Genomic DNA, 15,146 nt, shown 5'->3' with positions numbered 1-15,146 from the left:
TGATAGTATTGGCGATTTATAACAAAAGACTTCAGACGAACACATATATCTTTGCCGGCCGCTGTGGCCGGGCGGTTGTAGCCGCTTCAGTCTGGAACCGCGCGACCGCTACAGTCGCAGGTTCGAATCCTGCCTCGGGCATGGATGTGTGTGATGTCCTTAGGTTAGTTAGGTTCAAGTAGTTCTAAGTTCTAGGGGACTGATGACCTCAGTTGTTAAGTCCCATAGTGCTCAGAGCCATTTGAACCATATACACTTTCTTAGTCATGTTGTTGTTGTTGTGGTCTTCAGTCCTGAGACTGGTTTGATGCAGCTCTCCATGCTACTCTATCCTGTGCAAGCTTTTTCATCTCCCAGTACCTACTGCAACCTACATCCTTCTGAATCTGCTTAGTGTATTCATCTCTTGGTCTCCCTCTACGATTGTTACCCTCCACGCTGCCCTCCAATACTAAAGTGGTGATCCCTTGATGCCTCAGAACATGTCCTACCAACCGGTCCCTTCTTCTAGTCAAGTTGTGCCACAAACTCCTCTTCTCCCCAATCCTATTCAATACTTCCTCATTAGTTATGTGATCTACCCATCTAATCTACAGCATTCTTCTGTAGCACCACATTTCAAAAGCTTCTATTCTCTTGTTGTCCTAACTATTTATCGTCCATGTTTCACTTCCATACATGGCTACACTCCATACAAATACTTTCAGAAACGACTTCCTGACACTTAAATCTATACTCGATGTTAACAAATTTCTCTTCTTCAGAAACGCTTTGCTTGCCATTGCCAGTCTACATTTTATATCCTCTCTACTTCGACCATCGTCAGTTATTTTGCTCCCCAAATAGCAAAACTCCTTTACTACTTTAAGTGTCTCATTTCCTAATCTAATTACCTCAGCATCACCCGACTTAATGAGACTACATTCCATTATCCTTGTTTTGCTTTTGTTGATGTTCATCTTATATCCTCCTTTCAAGACACTGTCCATTCCTTTCAACTGCTCTTCCAAGTCCTTTGCTGTCTCTGACGGAATTACAATATCATCGGCGAACCTCAAAGTTTTTATTTCTTCTCCATGAATTTTAATACCTACTCCGAATTTTTCTTTTGTTTCCTTTACTGCTTGCTCAATATACAGATTGAACAACATCGGGGAGAGGCTACAGCCCTGTCTTACTCCCTTCCCAACCACTGCTTCCCTTTCATGTCCCTCGACTCTTATAACTGCCATCTGGTTTCTGTATAAATTGTAAATAGCCTTTCGCTCCCTGTATTTTACCCCTGCCACCTTTAGAATTTGAAAGAGAGTATTCCAGTCAACATTGTCAAAAGCTTTCTCTAAGTCTACAAATGCTAGAAACGTAGGTTTGCCTTTCCTTAATCTTCCTTCTAAGATAAGTCGTAAGGTCAGTATTGCCTCACGTGTTCCAGTGTTTCTACGGAATCCAAACTGATCTTCCCCAAGGTTGGCTTCGACTAGTTTTTCCATTCGTCTGTAAAGAATTCGTGTTAGTATTTTGCAGCTGTGACTTATTAAACTGATAGTTCGGTAATTTTCACATCTGTCAACACCTGTTTTCTTTGGGATTGGAATTATTATATTCTTCTTGAAGTCTGAGGGTATTTCGCCTGTCTCGTACATCTTGCTCACCAGATGGTAGAGTTTTGTCATGACTGGCTCTCCCAAGGCCATCAGTAGTTCTGATGGAATGTTGTCTACTCCGGGGGCCTTGTTTCGACTCAGGTCTTTCAGTGCTCTGTCAAACTCTTCACGCAGTATCATATCTATATTCGGTCGAACATCACTGGCGTCAGTCGCATATTCTTTTCCTCTAGCACTAACACGCGGATACAACCAAAGCGACATTAAACGACGTAGTGTTGTTTTTACTGACCATTTCAACGCGCGCTTCACTCGGGCAGCGTAGGACGACGAGTGCTGCAAGTGTACACGTTGTTTAGCTCACGCCGCACTACTACAGCGGTTGCACCTGTGTACTACAGTGTTGTTACCTGTACATTCAAAATAGCACCCGTCGGTGAAGTGAAAGTGCCAAAGGTGTCCACACATGCGGAGTGTGGTGACAAGATGTTTGTCTACGGGTTTTGCGTGGGAATTCCAGAGCCGCTGTTTGCGAATACGAATGACGACTTCTCAGAGTTCCGGATAGCAGATTGGGTGAGCGCGGAATGCTTCCCAGCGTACACGTTGCACCTGCACATCCCGTCCAACGACATCATAATGAAGTTACCTAAACTAAAAACTAAACTCCTCCCGAACAGGCCATGAAGACCCAATGGTACTAACCGGCCGCCGTGTCATGCTCAGCCCACAGTCGTCACTGGATGCGGATATGGAGGTGCATGTGGTCAGCACACCGCTCTCCCGGCCGTATGTCAGTTTCCAAGACCGGAGCCGCTACTTCGCAATCAAGTAGCTCCTCAGTTTGCCTCACAAGGTCTGAGTGCACCCCGCTTGCCAACAGCGCTCGGCAGACCGGATGGTCACCCATCCAAGTGTTAGTCCAGCCCGACAGCGCTTAACTTCGGTGATCTGACGGGAACCGGTGTTACCACTGCGGCAAGGCCGTCATAATGAAATTACCAACATTCTTAAAATGGTAGAACGTAGACCAGCTACCAGCTCTGGGAGAACTGCAGCACAGCTTGGTATTAGATAAACACGAGTGATGCGCACAGTACGTGAGCAGCGTCTGCATGCGTATCATCAGCAATGTGTGCAACAACTGCATGTAGGAGATGATGCTAAACGAAAGGAATTCTTTCACTGGATCATTGCCAATGAATGCTGTATTCCACGTATTCTGTGCGCTGATGAATCAACATATGTCCGCAGCGGCATCAATGGCACGCGTTATTCTCACGCGTGGGCAGATGAAAATCTGCACAATAATGTCGAAATAAATTTTCAACAACGTTTCTCGGTGAACGTGTGGTGCGATTTTATTGATGACCAACTCATCGGTCCGGATGTTTTAAATTACTTTCTTAATGAAGTACGATATCTTGATTTTCTTCAAAATGTTTTACCGGAATACCTCGAGGACATTTCATTGGCAACACGTTGTTTGTACTTTCAGCACGACGGATTTCCCACACATTCCGTACGGCCAGTGACGCAATACATACTGCGCCTCGGATCGGTCGCCGAGGAGTCATTTCTTGTGAGCGAAGTCGACAAGCGCAGAGTGGACACAAAGGAGGAATTTCTCGCTCGTATTTGAAATTCGTGTGCTTAAGTAAAGGATCGTGCGAATGAGCTCAGATCAGCAACACAGTAGCTGTCTGCAGGAGCTGAAAAATGCGTAGCAACCGACGGTGGACGTTTTGAACATCTTATGTGAGGAAATGTGCGCGGTTAAACAAAAAATGAGATCACAATGTTTCATTTACTACCATCTGCATTTGTCCTTTTCTACGCTGTTTTCATAAATTTTCTCTGTCCTGTTAAGAACAGGACACATGTGCATTTGATGTTCTAGTTTATGGGAAAGTGTCGTCGTAAAGTGACTATGCGAGGATACAAAATGACTTAAGACAAACTTTTATTTGGTATAATGGATGACAACTTGCTCTACATGTAGAAAAATGTAAGTTAATGTAGACTAGTAGCAAACACAATGCCCTCAGTTTTCGGATACAGCATTATTAGTGTGCAGCTTGAGACAGTGCTGTCGATAGAATGTCTAGGTCTAACGTTGCAAAGCGATATGAAATGGAACGAACTCGGTAGTAGGGAAAGTGAATCGTCGACTTCGGTTTGTTGGGAGATTTCTAGAAAAGCCTGGTTTATCAAGAAAAGAGACCACGTATAGAATACCTGTGCGACCTATTCTTGAATCGATATCCACACACGACCGCAGCCATGCATTCAGATAACGCAACAAAATCAAGTTACAATTCCACGCCTTCTTTTCATTTACGTTAACTGTTGCTCACGCGTTGTTCCCTTCTTAAATGTTCTTAACTCATACCTAGCTGACGGAAACTTGCTTGTCAATAGCCAGAAATTCGACGACAACCTGATACGTTCTCTCGCCTAGTAAATGAAAAGTGATTGTTACTGCTCTCTGAATCACGCACGGAGTGAGATAGTGCTATGTTTAAGACATGTGACTTCTATGTGGAAGGGGTGAGCTTCGAATGACCCTTGGTCCGTCTTGAGCCAGGTTCAGAGCGGCTTCCTTTCCCATGATTAACTGGACAAAGTCACAGCCGACAACATTCGCCATCTTCTATCATTCCAGCCTTGCACTCTGACCCTAGTGACATCGATCCTGATGGTATCTTAAGCTCTAATCCACTGTTCTTGAATGACCTGTTCAAGAAAATGCAGTCTGGAAATGAATAAGATAAGTAGTGGACGATTCGAATATACGTTAGGTGACAATCGCTCAGCTACTATCTCGCGGTGTTGGTTGTACAAGAATACTGGGCCATATCACGTCCTTGTATCTCAAGTACTGATCATGAAAAAAAAAAAGGATTATAGTAACACAGGAACAGAAAGAAACTGGTTCCCACGAATCTTTAGGAATGACGTTATTCTGTGTTATGAACTCCACCTTCATATCATGAGCATTTAACGAACATTTTGAAGAAATATTCTCTGTGTAAGAACCGACGTGTATGCGGTGTGTCACGGACGTTTTGGAAGTGGTGAAAACTATACAATGCGGCCCTAGAACTGACTGTCAGACAAGAAAACCGACTATATGAGTGCAAATAAGGTAATACGTGTACTGGGAGAAACTAATTCCAGGCGGCATTGCAAAGGGAACTCATGAAATTCTGTCATAGCCGAAATCTATCTGCAGTTCTTGCCGACGATAGTTTTAGTTTCTGTGCGATAACGTCCGCATTTAGGCAAGAATTGGACGTTTGAATGGATAACGACAACCATCAGACATTATTGATTTGCCTTTGTAATCTTCAGAGAGGAAAATGTACAGCTAAGTTCCATTTTTACGAATAATACCGCGTACATCGTCTATCAATGATGGGAGGCATTCGTTAGATATACACAGAAGACTGACGACCACCAGTGTGATAATAAATGCAATAACTTGTCATCCCATAAGGTGTAAGTACGGTTCCCTCAAACCATTAAGTTACCACTGAATGAGGATAAAATTCCGAAAGAACTTCAGGTAACAGATAGCGCAAACGAATACGCAGTAGTCGCATTATCAGGATGGACAAGAAAATCAAGTACAGAGAAGGTACGCGACTGGGGATATATATGAAAAATAGGAGCTTTGCGGCGTTAACATTCAATGACCCTCGTCCCGAAAGCAGTGCCTATAACCTTCAAAAAGTTGGCATCGGCATAGTCTTTCAAATCAGAGATAACTTGGGTAATGGGTCATGTCATAAAATTGAAAAAGAAAACGCCACAAATACAGTGGCTCAAGAAATTACAAAATAAACTGGAAAAATTCAAATAAATTTTATATAGGTCAAATCAGGAGGTAGTTCACAACAAACTTGGTGGAAGTCTTACGGTGGTAGCGGCTGCGCATTAGCGACGCACTTGAAAGATCTAGACGGCATCATTCAAGAAAGTTCATTATGATCACAGACCTATGTAAGTAATTTATTTCCTTTACTAATAAATTTCATCCCCTCTGGCTTCTTTCTTGGAGCGGGATTGTCATAGACATTCACTAGTGTTGTGGAACTCAGCGTGCAATATCCATGTATACCATCATTATGTACTCGCTATCTTCTCAGCATCTCCACCGCACATTGTTCTGCGTTGCGGACGTTTGCTGAATAGCAGAATAGGCGTGCCGAAATTGCAAGCCACGGGGACGGAACACTCGCGTCCTTGAGCACAACTTTCTTTGCATCACTCCTTACTCTGCCTTCTGAGAGTATTCTAGTAAAGACATGAGTAAGGTCACCTCAGTTTCTATACATTTTAATGACTAACATGTAGAACCTACTTCACTGGACTTGACTCTGCGAGCATTATAAGTGAACTGTTTTGGGTTGTTGAAAAAGCAACACTGGCCTGCAAAAGTAAGGAGTTCTGCAGAGAAATCTTCTTAGATGTATCGCTTGCCTTTGACGGCGTCTGGCAAAAGGCGTTTCTATGTAAGCTCTTCGTGTTCTGCTTTTCCCCTTCACACGTTAAGTTATTGAAATCCTACGTGATCGTCCGTGACGCAACTTCAACCCAGCAAACAATAAGGGCCATCTTACCACAAAGGCCAATGCTTGGTCGGGTACTGCACTCTGTGCGCAAGTCGGACCTACATACCGAAGATGCCATGTATATTGAGAATCATCTACATCGATCATATGGCAGTCATCACCAGAAGCAAATGGCCGCAGCACCTCAATGTCCACTACAAGATGCATGTCGGGCCATTCATATTTAGGTTTTTATGATTTCGCTTAATCGCTACAGGCAAATTCCAGAGTGATTCCCCTGAAAAGGAACTGCCGATTTCCGGAAATAGAGTAAGTTCCGATTCTACTCGCCTGCTTTGACCAATGACGTCATATTTCAAATAAAAGCGATCGCTTACCTGAGATACTAAGACAACCAAAGGTAACATTAATAACAAGCCTAATATAAGACAGACCTTTATGTAGAAAAACGTAGGTATAAAACACGCATGGTATTTCAGTCAGCTAATGACATGAAATTCAGGAACAACCGCAGGAGTGAGGAGGGTTTGGGTGGGAACGAACTAAAAAACGTTGGTAAAGCCGAGATCATTCCAAAGCAACGGCATAACCGAAAAACAGGACTCTTAATTCGTCTAGAATAAGCGGAACAGAAATATACAGAAAATACATAATTGGACTCGAATAATCCACTTCACCTATACAGATCAAACAAAGACGGAGATACCAGACCCCCTCCCCAAAACAACAACACACACACGAAATAACACCAGAAATCTCAATGGAGTGAACTGCAAGGAAATATATATGGAAAGAAAACTGGAATCGCACTACAAACGACTCACTCTGATTCAACTACGTCATTAGTAAAAACCACATCACAGAAAAACACATCGATCACAAGAGTGTGCCACCAGTAACAACAACACAACCCCTAAAGCCGGCCATTGTGGCCGAGCGGTTCTAGGCGCTTCAGTCTGGAACCGCGCGACCGCTACGTCGCAGGTTCGAATCCTGCCTCGGGCATGGATGTGTGTGATGTCCTTACGTTAGTTAGGTTTAAGTAGTTCTAAGTTCTAGGGGACTGATGACCTCAGATGTTAATTCCCATAGTGCTCAGAGCCATTTGAACCATTTTTGAACAACGCCTAAAAGAACAATGCACGCAATGCCTCAACGAAGACACTTCCGAAACAAGCAGCCAATTATGGGTAACAACCAGAATTGCCAATAACATTACTGCTGATTTCACTCACGGCCTTTTCAGCAACCTCATCCTCAGACAACTTGACACATAAAAAAAAGCCAAATAACTGCAGGGAACAACATGACATTGATAATTACTCGGCTGGTCCCGGCGGAGGTTCGAGTCCTCCATCGGGCATGGGTGTGCGTGTTTGCCCTTATGATAATTTAGGTTAAGTAGTGTGTAAGCTTAGGGACTCATAACCTCAGCAGTTAAGTCCCATAAGATTTCACACACATTTGAACATTTTGATAATTACTAATACATTCACTCGCAGTAATTTCACATGTGCTCGTAAGTTGATGCCTATCCTTACCCTCGGAAATCATGCAAAATACAAAAAAAAAAAAAAAAAAAAAAGCCGAACATTTCTAATAAGAAACAAAATAAAAGCGCTACTAGTTTTCCTATCACCAATTTAAGCTATGCTCTAAAGTTCCACCCGAACCGCACCCACGTACATCACGACATATTTCAGATAAATAGCGTAGTTTCGAAACATCATAAATTACACTAGAAAGTAATACAACCACAGATAAAATTTAATAAAGGCAACTTACATCCTCCGCAACGTAAACTAAAGATGTCATACTGGTTGTCATGGGCCAAAGCAGACGGCTGGAATCGGATCGTGCACGTGACCCTGATTTTCTTTCCCATTCGTAATCCGAGCCTGTACTCCGTTTCTACAGTCGATGAGATGTTATACTCTAATCTCCCTTCGTTTCAAAGCACCTGTCAAGCGCTGGAGAAAATGTCATGAAGAGTGAGGCCTCGGTAGCGAGCAGGCGCCAGAGATCAGCCTTCCAGAAAGTCCAACATTTCAGTGGAACAAGTCAGTGAAATATCTTGGAACAATGCTTGACAAATCACTTACTTGACAACGACAGGTCCAAGTCCAGGGTAATCACACAATTTTGTTTTGCAGACACAACGAAATTCTAAGATGGTTTTCACGAAGTGCCTAGTATATATCTCAGAAGTTAGTTCATAAGTCTTGACAACTGTTCGCAATTAATTGGTGTTGACATCATTTGTCGGTATAGAGGATCGCACTTTGAAAATGCTCATAAAACTTACCACTGTCGCTGTCGCACCTCCTCATCGCTGCGGGCGCCACGATTTCAAATTTCCGGACTTAGGATTGCATCGCAACTGTAGCCGTCGACGCCCTAGGAGAGTCCGCTGCCTAGCAACGTTGCCGTGAATCCCAACAACGGAGTACTGAACGCTTCCCGTAGAGACTGTCACTTCGATACAGCCAACAGATCATCACGCTAGTAGAGGTGCACGTGAGAGAAGTCTGATATTAAGGAAGAAAGATTCAATCCTTGCTTATTACCTTTTAGCATTCATTTAATGCAGAATGTGAAGTTTGCTGTTAAGAAAAGCAGAAAGACGACTCTACAGGAATACTGGAAATTAACAAACACATTACACAGAATGCCAGCCTAGTACTAAATGATCAGAGTCAGTTTTCGTTTTCCCTTTTGTTACATCAAGTTTTATTTACGAGTCGTAAGTTCAAACTGCAAATTCATCTTATCTCTCATCGGGTTTTAAATACAACTGATAAAAACTTGGTTTACCCCGTTTTTAATTGCTGTAATTATTTATACGTGAGAAAGAATAAGCATTTTCCTACGTCAACACGCTCTAATTTTTGTATCTTCTACACAAATAATACCCGTGTAAGTCGCATAGAATGTTTATCTGCCTCTGCGACGTTCACTTGTCACCTGTCCTGCAAAGCCGAAAGCCGGTTCGTGACCTAATAATCATAATTTTGCAGAACGTTAGGAAGTGCTCTCCTTTTTAGTAAACTGCCAAAGTACTTCAAGTCGGAGTTCTGTAGAATACTCAAGTGGATTTAAGAATATTTTGGAGCATTCGAGAGGACGTTTGAGCGCGAAATACTAACATTTTTACGATTTTCTTCGAGTGTTCATTTTCACGATATTCTCGAGTGATTTGGAATGTTCTCAGAAAACCAGTGAAAGTCAAGAGTAAGTGAAGCGGGTCTCGTTCAGTTAGTAAGTCTTGCAGTTCAGCCTCGCGGGGTAGCCGCGAGGTCTGGGGCGCCTTGTCACGGTCCGCGCGACTCTCCTTCCCCCCCCCTCCCCCCCCCCCCCCCCCGTAGGAGGTTTGAGTCCTCCCTCGGGCATGGGTGTGTGTGTTGTCCATAGCGTAAGTTAGATTAAGTAGTGTGTAAACTTAGGGACCGATGACCCAAGCAGTTTAGTCCCATACGAACTTACCACAAATTAAAAAATTAGTTCTTGCAGTTCAAGTTCTAGCAATGCAAGCTATGGCCTGTTTTATCAACATTTGGCCACTTCCTACACTAAAAGTGAGACGGTTGAACAATGCCGCTGGGACTTTGCTATTCGCGCTGCGCTTGCGTACAGGGCATTTTCTAGGCACCCCTCCGGCGGCGGACGGTTCGTAGCGTATGAGTGAGCTAGCTGCCTCTGGTTTTTCGCACTCACAGCGATACGAACGTGTGTTCGCCAACGCCCCGCCGGCCAGGCTAGATCCGAGTCGTCCTTGACACACTGCAGACCAGAGCAGCTCGCTTGCTGCTCCAGGGAAAGCAGCGAGCCGTTGCGTCACGCCGCCACGGTTCCATCTCCAGGGCCAGCCGGCGCGGCCAACCGCTTGGTGTGAGGAACGAATTCAGCGTCCGCAATGAATTACCGCGGTCACCACGCTCTGGATGAGCGCAGTGCGCTCTCGTTTACCCCTGTTGGCCACAGAATATCCGAGTTACACAAATACACTGCTCTATAAAGCTTAAGGACCTCATTGTTGTTGTTGTTGTGGTCTTCAGTCCTGAGACTGGTTTGATGCAGCTCTCCATGCTACTCTATCCTGTGCAAGCTTTTTCATCTCCCAGTACCTACTGCAACCTACATCCTTCTGAATCTGCTTAGTGTATTCATCTCTTGGTCTCCCTCTACGATTTTTACCCCCCACGCTGCCCTCCAACACTAAATTGGTGATCCCTTGATGCCTCAGAACATGTCCTACCAACCGATCCCTTCTTCTGGTCAAGTTGTGCCACAAACTTCTCTTCTCCCCAATCCTATTCAATACTTCCTCATTAGTTATGTGATCTACCCATCTAATCTTCAGCATTCTTCTGTAGCACCACATAAAGGAAGTAACGGAACACACTAACTATCGGTGGAAATGAATGAAAGTGCGGGATCACGTTGCCAGTGGTGTCCCAGTCGTTCACAGAAACTAGGAAGTCAGATGGCACGAGCTCATCATGATTATAGCGTCAAATGGGGTTGACCCCATAACACAAGGCAGTTGAAGCGATTAGAGATGGGCAAAGTCGTTCATCCTTGGGAACTAGTTCACTGGTTATCGTTCTTTTTTGGGAACCGTTCATTTTTACTCGTTCACTGTCCATCGTGCTTGGTATATGGTTCTTATGAAAAAATTAAAATTAGTAGCAAAGGTGACTAAAGATGGAAGGCGCCAAGAGGGGGCACTTGCCTCCCCCCTGGAATACAGAGCTTTTATTCATAACAGAATTCTCACCACACTTGTGATTCTGCAAAACATCTCGTTTAGCCAACTGTAGCGTAATGTGGCTGATCGCAGTGAAATAATATAAGATGGCGCACGAGAAACCGGCCCCTTGTACGGACTGCTCGCCAATTATGCACGATTTGTTGACCGCTACGAGCGGAATAAATAAACGTATGATAATTAGGCAGTGAAGAAACAACAAATAAGCTAATGCAAACAACTTCGAAACAATAGATGACGATTGGTAAGCGACAATAAGCAGTCTAGTACTCGGGGTCGATTTTTCGTGCGCCGCCCTGTACCACTGAAATAAAATTGTAGGAGTTATCATGTTCTCTTTACAAAATGTGATACCAGACACTCGATTACGAAGCACAGGCTTCATTCGGTTGTAAGTCGGTCTGCCTTAAATAACAATGAACATGTTCTTTTACCTTGGATCAAAAAAGGACGGAAAATGGCCACTCGTGTGTGCCGTGCCGACGTCCTTTGCCTGTCTAATAACAAGGAATCTTGCCTTTTTACAAATATTTCTTCTGCTGTTTATCGTAATAGTGAAGTAAGCTGATACGCCGTTCTGTTGCCTGAAAAGATGTATGTATTACATACCACTTAATTTTTATGTAATTTACGTAATTCTAAAATACATTTTAATTACCAGTCGTGAACCCTGAATAGAATACGAAAAGAACCAAAATTTTAAAGTTCAAAAAAGATTTGAATGAGATGTAGAACGGGCATGCGAGGCGAACGAAACGAACCACTCGATACCAAACTAACTATGAGCAGTCGGCAGTGGAACTGCGACGAGTGGCCACGCGAAGAAGGACGAGTCTGGCCGAAGGAGGCCGAGACAGACGGGAAAGGGACCGAGGCTGGAACGTGACCGGCCGACGTGCCGTTGCGGGAACGAGACAGACCGTTTCCCGCTCCCGGGAACTATAAGCAGGAAGCCGCGACCGAAGCGAACTATGAAGGACCGTTCCATAGAATTTGTTCCTTGCTAGTTCCGTTCATGTTGGTGAACCGTTCCTTTGTACACGTTAGTTTGTGAACGACCAATCTCTAAAAGCAACGAACAGTTACAGTGCACTGTTGTGCTCTTCTTCATTACAAGGCCCAGAGATACCTGGATTACTTCACACGGGGAAGAATCATTGGGAAACTGCAAGAAGAACGAAACTTGAGGTGTGTAGCCCACGATGATGACGATGATGGTTTTGGTTTGTCTAGCACTCAATGGCGTCGTTGTCAGAGCCCATACAAATTCCCAATCTTTTCACTGTCCAGTCTCGCCATCTTCCCGAATGATAATGAAATCTTGAGGAGAACACAAACACCCAGTCCCTGGGAGGAGAAAATCGACGACCCAGCCGGGAATCGAACCCGGGACCCCGGGACCCATAGGCGTAGCCTACGACTTTGGTATTGCTCACAGCAACGTTTCACGAGTATGGGGAGCATTCAGAACCAAAAGCATGTTTCCCGAAAAAGATAAGGTGGTCGACCACAATCAACTACAGCAGGAAACGACCGCTATATTGTGCGAAAGAGAAGAAAAGTACGACGTCAAACAACGCGTGCAACAGAACATTTAACAGGACGCGTGTCGCGTGCTCTTCTCCGATAAGAGCAGATTCTGTCTAAGTGGTTACTCTACATGTACCCTCATATGGCTAGAGCAAGCAGTACGTAATGCTTCCAGAAATATTGTCGAACATGGTAGTTTTAATGATTCACGTGTTACACTGTAGGGAGGCCTAACTGATGCGTGGGACTACTCACCTTCAAATCTTTGAACACGGTGCAGTCACCGGTCAACATTATTGTGACACAGTACTCCTTCCCGATCTGCGACGTTTCAGAGGTTCATTCGGCTTTGACTTTATTTTTAAGGTTAACACCCCCCCTCCCCCCCCCCCCACCCCGCCCCCACCCCCGAACTGTATCCCATCGAGGACGTAAATCGCGCTGTTGGAGAAACTGAACGGCGTAGCACAAGAATGCTTACCAACCTTGTAGCCAGTGTGTTAGCAGGCTGCAGAGCATGCGTTGCCCTTTAGTGATCATACCAAAACAGCATAATCGCAGGCAGACTAGTCTGAAGTATATAGAGAATGGCTGAGGACCTCCCATTTGAGTCTCTGCAAGAACTCCATGACTGTTTACTATACGGTGATTTGCAGCAGAGCAGAATTACCGCACATGCAGGAGCCCTAGTTATTTCGATCTGGTTACTTTGCGTATGGTGGTCAAGGCTTCTGAGTGTCGCTACGAATTCACCATAGTCTCATCTATAGGAAGTCAAGAACAAACGAGCGCGTTTCTGGCAGTTGTATGGGCGGCTTTGGAGGTTTGGTGTGGAACGACCCTCCATGTTTCCACTCAGTCCAAGCGTTTTGGACAAGTGATTGCAAATATTATTATCTGAAAATAAGAAATATGAGCGTATAATAAGTTAATTTTTAAATAGAGTTTCTTTTTCTTGAAACTCCATCTAAATGGCGAACATGGTCATGAAAAAATCGAAAAATTGCAAAAAAAGATTTTCTTAAATAAGTAAATCATTGTAGCTCCGATAGAAAAACGTTAGATGATAAATTTGTTTGGCTCACAAAGATTTGTCGACTGCCTTTTATAACTATCGACTTCTTTCTTGGGTTTAGAAACACATGGAGAAAACCCTTAAAAATAGGTTTCTCTAAAACACGTTAACACTCACGTTCCCATAGTTGCTGTTTAATTTAGGTATAGACTGCGGTAAATCAAAAAAATACTTGTTTAAAAAGTTAAAAAAATACTAATTGTTTTTTGAGACACGTAGACTATTTTTGAGAAGAAAAAGGCGCTCTCGATAACTGGCTAGATCTTCTCAGCGAATGGCCTTTTACGAACGTATTAATAGTAAAGATCAAAAAATTATTTCGAGAAACTTACACATTCGTTAGGCGTATTTTTTAAACAAACTCTCTCAATTTCTATTTTATGAAAATAATTTTTAAAGAAAAAATTGCTGACATATTTTCACGAAATAAAAAAAAAAGAGGTCTACAGCCGTTCCTGCCGAGCATACTTCTTTTTTAATGAAAAATGTGTTTGATCGGTGTTAATACTGAATACTTATATTTCCAAGGGAAAATACTGGGATGTGTTTCACTGATTTTCTTAGTATTAGTAACTGAGTAATAAAGTGAAGCGTGCAAACGCGAAGAGCAAACGGCGGAGTGAGGGGACCCGGCGCGCCACTCGCTCTGAAAACCGATTCTGAACGGCTCACGCATGAATAAACTTTGATATCTCGGTTTCTGCACCAAGAACAAAAATCCGTTTATACTTATTCTGGGGTATGTTATAGTCATTTTCGTTTTAGAAGCAAAATAGCCCCGGATATATTTAGTTTTTATTTAACTTACATTTTGTATACGTCATTGTCATTTTAATAGTTTTACATTATTACAACAGTGTTTTTCACGTAATACCTTAAATTTTTAGATTAATTGATGATACTTACGTTATACTTGTTGCTGATTTCTTTAAACCTTACGTCATTACTGAAGTACTTATTTATTTCCGGCCTGAGTGGCCGAGCGGTTCTAGGCGCTACAATCTGGAACCGCGCGACTGCTACGGTCGCAGGTTCGAATCCTGCTTTGGGCATGGATGTGTGTGATGTCCTTACGTTAGTTAGGTTTAAGTAGTTCTAAGTCCTAGGGGACTGATGACCTCAGATGTTATGTCCTATAGTGCTCAGAACCATTTGAACTTAATTATTTTTCCTACAAAATTAAATAAATGCAACATATTAGGGTAAATTTAAAGAACTATATTTTTTACGCAAATAATATATAACACAGCTGTCTATGAAATATGTATAGAATCATTACAATGGAAATTATATTCAAACAACTCGTGTCCTCCACTGATAAAATTATTTATCGATTGAAATGTGTGTTGATTAGCTGCAGTAAATACAATGCTGGCAAAACTTCAAAGCCGATTATCTCCATAAATTTATGAAAAACATTAAGAACAGCCTATTTCTCAGCACTTTTTAACCGTGTCCCATTCGCGAGTTTCATTAAGGAACAGAAAGCAGCCTCAGCGTTTTCATACTGCACATTAACAGCGCGACAATCACAGCACACGCTGCAGAGGCTGTGACTGTACACGATTTTTGAAATAAAAACTACGTAGCGA

General features: G+C 43.1%; 1 protein-coding gene across 1 annotated transcript in view; it reads left to right on the top strand.

Annotated features, from left to right (window-relative positions):
- The window catches only part of LOC124544672 (cadherin-23), a 401,035-nt gene that overhangs the window by 212,870 nt on the left and 173,019 nt on the right, over positions 1-15,146 (top strand). The gene's annotated exons all lie outside the window — the stretch shown is intronic.

Source organism: Schistocerca americana, chromosome 8 (genome assembly GCF_021461395.2).
Source record: "Schistocerca americana isolate TAMUIC-IGC-003095 chromosome 8, iqSchAmer2.1, whole genome shotgun sequence".
In the NCBI taxonomy this organism is placed as follows: domain Eukaryota; kingdom Metazoa; phylum Arthropoda; class Insecta; order Orthoptera; family Acrididae; genus Schistocerca; species Schistocerca americana.
The sequence above is the reverse complement of the archived record's forward strand: the minus strand, read 5'-3'. Positions and strand labels throughout refer to the sequence as shown.